A 9,882-nucleotide genomic window follows, 5' to 3' on the forward strand; every position below is an offset into this window, starting at 1 on the left:
TTCCTTTTTAAAGGAAAACTCCACTTTTCATTTCATTCTCCACAATTCCAGCCATCTGTAAAATTCTCCGCTCTCCCATGTGACGTGTCGGCGGCCGCTCTGCCTTTTGTTTGAAGTGTTTCAATCCGACATGAAGCCGCACAATGCGTTGCACCAGAAAGGACTTCCTGCTCACAGTTGTCATAAGCTGACACAAGCAGAAACCCCAAATGCGCTCACGTCGGTAAAACACCCGGGTTTTAGGCTGCGTCTGCAGTCTGTATGATGAGGTCACATGTGCATGCTCTATGACCCTTGACCCTTTCACTGCCAGAGCCGATATTTTTTTCATGCTTCATTCGGACGTCTGCAGCGTTACCCAATGTGCGGCGCAGTCGCAGTTTTCTTGACCCGACATATGTGTTTCAGTTTATGTGTATGTGGCAAGCAATGCATGATGGTATATGTAGTCTTGAGAAATGGAGATTGCATCACATCAAGCAGCAGGGAAAGAGATGCAAAGCACACTGGGGATCCAGGAAGTTGTTGGAAGTGATGGGCAGACATAAGGCGGCGCTCACTACATGAAAGGGATTTCTTTTTTTTTCAATAAGCCTAGGTTGTATTATCAGAAACAAGTCCCCCCATGTGACAGCATAGTGCCGGTGACAGGTTCTCTTTAAAGACTTGCCGGTAGTCTATTAGACTGCTAATGTCACCTCTGCTGATTGAGTACAGACTGTGCTTGTTCAGCTTCAGCCATGGCCAGAGCGGCTGGGGTTTGACAGCCCTGAACCCTGAAGTGCTCAGAGCTGAGCGCTTCCTGGTTCATGCAACCCAGAGGAGATCAGCAAATGGATCCTTGAGGCAGAGGATCACAGGTGGCTCCATATTGTTGCTTCAGCTCAGCCCATTTACGACCATGACAGATTGGCAGTGGGCACAGCTGCCCGCCTTCGTAGGTATTCGCAACTTAAGCGATTATCTCCAGCTAGAGACAGACGATCACCCCAAATGCAAGCTTGCATCCGTCTGCAATCTAACTGGAGGCAGACGCTAGTCGCTTCGTCCACTGTTAAGGTGCCCATACACCTGCTGATTATCGTACAATAATCGCGGGAAAACCCGCGATCGTACGATAATCGGCAGGTGTATGGAAGGCGTGCGACCGTTTCTACTGTACGGTCGCAGGTCTTTTGTCTTTATGAGCATGTTCGAAAACCAGCCGAGCATCGTACGATTGTCGGCGGGTTTGTGGCATGCTCGTAAGATAAACACCGCAAGGTGCCGGTGTGCGCAAGCGCACGCTGCCCGTTCAGCATTGCAGTCATCGGAAGCCCGCCCCTCAGCGGGGCCGGCTTGCGATGATCGCAAGTACGATCTGCCTGTCCGAGATGCCTTGCGTTCTACTTTTCTACAAAAGTCTGGCGATGGTTGTAAGGTCTATGGCCAGCTTTAGCCTGATGTTGCTTTGTACGTGCCGAGTGGCCGCATCTATCCGAAGCCATCTGTCATTGCTGCTTCCAGAATCCATTTACTGATTTCCCCCTGAAATTCCGTCCGAACCAGGAAGTGCTCCGCCCTGAGCACTTCAGGGTTCAGGGCTGTCAAACCCCGGGCACTATGCAGCGGTGTATTTAGGAAACCCGCTGACCTAGGTAGGACAGCGCCGCGGCCGCCCCCCGGACTAACATTAACATTTCATGGACTGGCCGACAGCCGAAGGCACCAAGGGGGCTGACATCATGAGCCGCCGCCTCGCCATCAGCAAACAACAATCCCCCCGGCTGACATCATGAGCCGCCGCCGCCTTGCCATCACCGAACAACACCACAACCCCCCCGACAATCACTCACCGGAGCAGTCAAACCAGCGCCGCACGCTGTATGGTCACCGCCGGGAGCCGCAGTCCGCGCAAGAAGCCGTCCACGTTCCCGGGCCCGCAACCCGCGTCCGCGTCACCGCCGCTACGATGTCCTAAGGTTCTCTCCCCTTCTCTCAATCTTCTCTCCCCGCAGCAATTGCCGCCCTCTGCGAATCTGCCGCCCCAGGCAAACGCCTTGTTTGCCTCGCGTCAGATACGCCCCTGGCACTACGGCAACAGAACTATGAGGCCTTATGGACACTATTATTCTTTTCTACATCTTTTATATTTACATTTTTTTGTTTTATTTTATGTATATTATTCCATTTCATGCAATATTCACTCCAATGTGACATTTCACTGCAGAGTGATTTTTTTTTTAATGCATTATTGGAATATTTCTATGATTTTTGTTATGAATAAAGCACTTTTAATAAGTGTCATTTATGGCCGTGGACACAAACTTCTATTTTGATCATGTTTTATGTTGATTTTGTAGCCCTGATGAAGGAGGGAGTGTTTTGGTCCCTGAAACGTGTCAGCTGTTTTATAAATTAGAGACGAGAAGCATCACAGACTCTCATCTTTTGGTCTGGGGCTCCTTGCTCTATTTCTATGGTTTGAGCCCCTTCCGGGTACCCATTGAGTGACTCCTTGCAGTATGGGGAGGTTGTCTCACCGGAGCCAGTGAGCTTGTTTGTAAGAACAAGTCCCGACGCCTCTTTAATGTGTCTTTCTGGATTTCCTTTTTATGAGCTGGTAATAATTAGATTCAGTTTTCAGCGGCAGGTGACGAGTATCAGCCGCAGGTCACCTAATTCCTGCGAATCGAGGTGGAGCCGTTCTACTTTTCCACTTATACTTTCTTTGTTACAGCAAGTCTGTGTCTGCATCCAATCCGCACAATAAACTGGAGCCCGTTATCCTTTCAGGATGGAGGAGGAGGGGGTCCGAGGGATTTGAGCTGTCCCCAGCATGATGCAGAGAAGGTCCTTTGCTCTCTCTGGGGAAGCAGTGGTCTTTCTGCAAAGGTCTGATACGCCCCCTTTTTGCTGAGTCCTAGAGCTCTCCAATCACCAGGCAGCATGATGCTTGAGCTATAGGTCTGAGGGGGTGCGAGTTGGACCTCCTGCAGAGGGACCAATGCTTCCGCACACAGAGCAAGGGTCCCCCTCTGCAGAGAGAACACTGCTTCCAGACAGCAAGGGTCCTCCTCTGCAGAGTGACCACTGCTTTCACACACAGCAAGGGTCCGCCTCTGCAGAGTGACCACTGCTTTCACACACAGCAAGGGTCCTCCTCTGCAGAGTGACTACTGCTTTCACACACAGCAAGGGTCCGCCTCTGCAGAGTGACCACTGCTTTCACACACAGCAAGGGTCCACCTCTGCAGAGTGAAAACTGCTTTCACACACAGCAAGGGTCCGCCTCTGCAGAGTGACCACTGCTTTCACACACAGCAACGGTCCGCCTCTGCAGAGTGACCACTGCTATCGCACAGAAAACAAGGGTCCTCCTCTGCAGAGTGACCACTGCTTTCACACACAGCAAGGGTCCTCCTCTGCAGAGCGGCCACTGCTATCGCACAGAAAACAAGGGTCCTCCTCTGCAGAGCGGCCACTGCTATCGCACAGAAAACAAGGGTCCTCCTCTGCAGAGTGACCACTGCTTTCACACACAGCAAGGGTCCTCCTCTGCAGAGCGGCCACTGCTATCGCACAGAAAACAAGGGTCCTCCTCTGCAGAGTGACCACTGCTTTCACACACAGCAAGGGTCCGCCTCTGCAGAGTGACCACTGCTTTCACACACAGCAAGGGTCCGCCTCTGCAGAATGACCACTGCTATCGCACAGAAAACAAGGGTCCGCCTCTGCAGAATGACCACTGCTTTCACACACAGCAAGGGTCCGCCTCTGCAGAGTGACCACTGCTTTCACACACAGCAAGGGTCCGCCTCTGCAGAGTGACCACTGCTTCCGCACAGAAAGCAAGGGTCCTCCTTTGCAGCATTTTGCAGGCTTTTCTACTCTATGGCTGCGTTCTAAAGAGAACGAACTGCATGACTCTGCACACCCTTTTGTTTTGATGTGCCTGAGATGTATTTATCTGATTTAAACTGAAATTGGACTTTTTCAAGCGGCCTAAACAGCCGGGTAACCCCACACGCGGCGCGGGGGGGAGGGGCGGGGCAGGGTGGGATATGCCTGTTGTAGCTCACAACGTACAATTGCTTTTGTTTTTGCTAGCGACTTTTATGCTTTCAGCCCCCCATTAGCGCTGGGTGAACGCGCCATCTTGCACCACGTGCCATCGCTAAGAGAGATCCAGATTCAATATTGGCTTTGTTAGTGGATCTGATTGCTGTGAACGCTCCGCTCGTACGAGGAGTAGTACTGTGTGAAATAAAGTGGAACTCCTGACATGTTTCCTGTCTTGAATAGAGTGTGGAAGGCGAAGAACCTCTGTTGCCTATTTCTTGCTGTGACGCAGGAAGTGATGTTACATCTCCCCATCAGGGACATAAAGGAGCCTATGACCTTTCTCTGCTTCGGTGACCCCCGGACACCTTCTAGCCATGGCCTATACCGCAGTGTGAATTCTTCTTCTTCTTCTTCTTCTTCTTCTTCTTCTTCTTTTGTTTATCATTGCGTTTGACGGAACCTGTTTTCTCAGGAACATGGGGGCCTTCTCTTGTTTGCATTGGTTCCTTCTGTCACCGTATTACAAAACAACGTGTCGCAATGCATTTTTGTTCCTCCTTTAACAAAACTGAAGGCAGCCTTTGTGTTTTACCGATAACATACCTGAAGTGAGGAAGAGCCGTGAAGCTGGCCAAACACTGTTAGGAATTTGGCCGATTTACTGCGAAGTAGCTGAAATCCTAACTGTAGGTGACCAGCCAGTCAGAAAAATGTCGGCCGATCGGCTGCAGTCTCTGTTCACGTATCCTGATAGCCTCAGGGAGGAGCGTTGGGTCTTGGGTTAGGGATTAGCCGACCATTGCCATGAGAGAATGGTCCCCCGAGGGACATTTTAGACCGAATCAGGGAACAAGCTTGAATATATGAAAGTGGGATAGTTAGATGGGGTAAGATGTTCCGACAGCATATGCGTGCTTTGCTACCCCTGTCCCTCCCATTTAAAGGACGCTTATGATGATCCAGCAATCTATACTGGACCGTGTGGTCAGTTTCTGCAGACTGCTGAAGGTTGCTTGGCCAGAAAGGGTTACGGCTAGGGAAGCTTAGAGCTCTGATTTCGCTCTCAAAATGTCCTCCAACAATAAACCAGTCAAGCTTCACTATATGGCCAAAATATGTAGACAACCCTCCAAATGATGGCGATCAGGTGTTTACAGTGAAGGTTCTGTTATTCCTCCATCATACAAAGACATCTTAAGCAATTGGGCTCTTCCGGCCTTGTGGTAACAGTTTGGTGAAGGCTCTTTTCTGTTCTACCATGACTGTCCTCGGTGTACAAAGCCAGCTCCATAAAGACTTGTTGGGGAGCAGAGGCGTACCGAGGCTTGGTGACACCACGCCCACTCGCCGAGACGTCACCGTGCGCGGCGATCTTCTGATACCTATCTTATCTCCTATCTGCCATCTTGGTGATGGACGCCGGCAGGGAGAGGAGGGGACAGTCACTCGGCGGGATAAAGTATGCCGCCGGGTCCCCTCCTCTCTCTCCGGATACTGTCGGGCGTTCGGTACATGACCGAGCGCCCGACTTTTCAGAGGGGGGGTGAAACCAAAATGACAGTCATTTTGGTGTCACCCCTCCAATGGTGCCACCCGGGTGCGGGCTGCACCGCCCTTGTGACGCCACTGGTGCAGAGGAACTTGAGCATCCTGACTTCAACTCTACTGAACATCTTTGGGATGAATTGGAATGTTGATTGTGAGCCAGCTCTTCTCATCCGATGTCACAAATGGGCCCAAATTCCAACAGACACCCTCCAAAATGCCTTGGAAAGCCTTCCCAAGTAGAGTGGATCTGGCTCCTTAAAGACAATGTTTGACCAGAAACTTGACTGTCCTGCACAGAACCCTGACCTGAACCCTACTGAACATGACTGTGTACAAAACCAGCTCCATAAAGACATGGTGTGACCAGCTTGGTGTGGAGGATCTGAAGTAACCTGCACAGAGACCTCAACCCTACTGAACACCTTTTGAAATCAATTGCAATGCCAATGTAGATCCAGGTCTTCTCATCCAGCATCAGTACCCGACCTTACAAACTGGCCAGTTTCCCACAGACACCTTCCAAAAGCCTTCCTAAAAGAGTAGGGAGTGTTACAGCCGCATAGGCGGGTCAACTCCATAGGAGTTTTTGAATGGGATGTCCAACAAACTCGTGTCGATGTGATGGTCTGTTTCCTATAAACTCCAATATGGCGACCCAGTCTATTCTTTCATGTGTAAACATGTAGGGACTACAACTCCCAGCATGTCTGGCCAGACAGCCGGCTTTGGTGACTTGTGGTTCTATAGCTGCTGCATGCAAACTTCTTTTGTGGTATTTGTGAATCGGCTTCTTCACTATTTATTGTAGTGACGATAATTTGTCCGGCACGCGCCTAGAAAGCAGAGTTGTGCAATGCACCTATGACACAAGCCCGAAGGTTCATTTCTGATCCATCACCTGCTATGACATGACGGAGAGTGAAAGTGCTTTGATTATCCATAGCCAGAGGGCAGCCATTAAACCTGATTTACACACAGCGAGACAGAACGACGGCTAACAGCGCAAAGATTTAAAACAATACAAAAGTTGCGAAGCGTCCGCCTTGTAATACGCCGTCTATGTTATGACCTTCATTATAGGCCTATAGGGAAGTATACTGTATTCTGATGACTGTACGGGGTTAATACCGATAATGATAATCAATCTATTCATTTATTTTTTAGTTCAGTGGCCTATATTCTATTTCCTCCACATTAAGGGCTCGTGTCAACAGGCGTTGTTTTCCTGCGTTCGGAACACACTTCAAATGCAGGTCAGGAAACTCCTGTTCAGTACATATGGCTTCCAGAGGCTGCGTTTTTGACCTGGTTGTGTTGCGTTGTGTTTCTTCGGACACAGCATGGTCTATGAAGGTGCATCTGAACTGCAACCTTCTCCTTTCAAATGCTGTGATTTCCATTCCAACATCCAACGCACTGATTAGAACGCCCATCGACATGAATCCTCACATGCAGACCAAGCTGTCCAGGAAAAGGGACAGTTACAGGGAATTGACACAAACTATATAATGCAAAACTTTATTAAAGCAGGTCAGCCTGCAGGCCCGGAGGTGGTGCGCCTGCAGGCCCGGAGGTGGTGCGCCTACAGGCCCGGAGGTGGTGCGCCTGCAGGCCCGGAGGTGGTGCGCCTGCAGGCCCGGAGGTGGTGCGCCTGCAGGCCCGGAGGAGGTGCGCCTGCAGGTAGGTTTGCCACCTTTTCTTCAAGCGAAACCCGAACACTCCAGTGACGCGCAGACATTTTTTGGGGAGAATGAGTCACGGCTTATTCATATGTAAATAGCGCCGCCCATTCTTATGTAAATATCACAGTCAAGACTATTTTCAGTGGGGGGCCAGTAGCCCCTTTCTTCATTCTGGTTGCCCCTGTCTGCCTGACATCTTTTGTCCGGGTTTCTGCTGCCATGAAACCCGAACACAGCATTCAAAACCCGAACTGTGCGGGTGAATCCTGGACAGGTGGCAACCCTACCTGGAGGCCCGGGGGAGGTGCGCCTGGAGGCCCGGGGGAGGTGCGCCTGGAGGCCCGGAGGAGGTGCGCCTGGAGGCCCGGAGGAGGTGCGCCTGGAGGCCCGGAGGAGGTGCGCCTGGAGGCCCGGAGGAGGTGCGCCTGGAGGCCCGGAGGAGGTGCGCCTGGAGGCCCGGAGGAGGTGCGCCTGGAGGCCCGGAGGAGGTGCGCCTGCAGGCCCGGAGGAGGTGCGCCTGCAGGTCAAATGCACCAGCCAATGAATTCTGAATGATCTCAGAAGAGTCTTAAACATATGCCACAGACACACTCCCAAAGCCCCTAGACACCGGCCCCAATAGCGCTGGTGGGGCTTCCAATGGTCCTTTTACTCATATGGTTTAAACCTCTAAAGCTGATAGGCCGGAGTTGGCCCGCCCTCTTTAGGGGCTCATGCACACCAATGCATTGTGAGTTATTATTGGGCATACTGTACACGTGTCAACTTTTCGTTCAGATGACTTCTCAGTCCAACCGTTTTGTGGATTTGCCCTTCCTCATAGCGTGACGTTCTGCGGCCTAACGCGATGATAGTAGACTGATAGGAGATTCGCAGGTACCGGGATGTGTTTGCGTCCTGTCTGGCCAGAGCGCCGGGAAGGGGGGGGGGGGGGGGAGATTGGTGTTATCGGTGACTCATTGTATAAGGTGATTCATCTTTCCTGCTCTAGGAACGATGAGCTGATCTTTTGCGTGAGGGAAAGACCGGAGAATGTTCAAGCCAATGTGCTTTTAAAGTGGACCTGTCATTACATTTGACGCTTCAGATGAATTATCATAGTTTATATTGAGTTAAAGTGTATATAAACCTAAGAACAAAAATGTAATACATTTACCCCGCCTTATGTGGTGGCTGCATTCGTTGTTTTTTCCTTTTTATTTTTACTTGGTGATCCTGCCACAACATTCTGTCTGTCTGTCTGTCTGTCTGTCTGTCTGTCATTCCATGGACTCCTTCACCTGGCCTAGGCACCCTAGATTACATTGTGCCTGGCTACTAGGAGCATTGTGGGTATTTCACATCATTGGGAATTGGCTTTTATTGATCTCATGAAATGAGGTCGGCGGTGTAGCCATTCTGTAGGTTCGGTCATTGTGCATGGTAGGAGATGCTGGTGCCTCTTATGACATCATCGCCTCCCCGGCTGATATTTTGGCGCAGAGCGTCGGCCTTCTCTGAGCGTTCCAGGGAAGGGCCCGAAAGTGTCGCATTTATGGCCCGTTCACGCTATGGCGTCGCGGAACTGCTTGCTTTACTGCTGGTGGAATGAGAAGCCATTTATTCTGAAGGACAACCCAACACACAATATCTGTAAGGAATAAATCAAGGCGACTGGACTCGCTGTATTTTTCTTGAAAAGGTTTTGTTGGTCAACCGACTAGCTTTCTGAATTGAGAAAATTGGTTGGATGACCAGCGAAACGTCTTCAAGAAAAAAAACGAGTCCAGTCGCCTTGATTTATTCCTTACAGGTATGCCATGACCTGGATGAGAACCTTCCCAGACAATCCAATGCACCTTCCCGAAAGATGCCATGGTGCAGTGGTGGCGAACCTTGGCACTCCAGCTGTGCCAAAACTACAAATCCCAACATGCTTCTGCCTCTGGGAGTTATGCCTGTGGCTGTCAGAGCCTTGCAATGCCTCATGGGACTTGTAGTTCCAAAACAGCTGGAGTGCCCAGGTTCGCCACCCCTGCCATAGTGTGAATGTATGTCTTAAAGGGCCAGCCCACCCGAAAGTGATTAGTCTGTTGGTGGGTGGCTTTTTTCTTCCCAGGCTTCTTCTGTGTCTGAGGGGAATCCAGCAGCAAGAGCGTTATGAGGTTTTTTTTTCTGCCAGTGCGTGTCTGGAGGAAAAAAATAACAATAATAATAAAATAACAAAGACAAGCATATTTTTAAAAAAAATGAATAATAATAATATAGGTTAGCTTCTAAAATATTTTCCTTTCTCTCTAAAAATTACATTATGATCACTCCTCTTTAAGGCCCTAATAGGCCAGTGCTTAGGGGGGGCGCAAGGTTAGTTGGGGGGAGTGACGGACTGTGATGATTCCCCGCAGCCGTGGCTTGCTACTGCAAACACAATTAATATTTTATATGGCCGGACTCCTTTTACTAAAGTAGCTTAAAGTGGAGTAATGATACTCGATGTGCAGTGAGCCACTGTAGGGATTTCAATTTCTAACCTTTAACTCTCCCTTTGCTGATGTTGGATCAATGATAGATTAATGCTGATGAGTGAAATTGGACCTCGCAGTAAAAATGGAAGGTTCACTCTCACTTC

The 9,882-nt window shown here is 50.1% G+C and overlaps 1 protein-coding gene across 1 annotated transcript in view; it reads left to right on the forward strand.

The window, feature by feature from the left end:
• ITPK1 (inositol-tetrakisphosphate 1-kinase) overlaps positions 1-9,882 on the forward strand; it is a 70,541-nt gene that overhangs the window by 706 nt on the left and 59,953 nt on the right. The window lies entirely within an intron of this gene.

Source organism: Nanorana parkeri, unplaced genomic scaffold (assembly GCF_000935625.1).
Source record: "Nanorana parkeri isolate BGI_ZX_2015 unplaced genomic scaffold, ASM93562v1 scaffold344, whole genome shotgun sequence".
NCBI lineage: Eukaryota > Metazoa > Chordata > Amphibia > Anura > Dicroglossidae > Nanorana > Nanorana parkeri.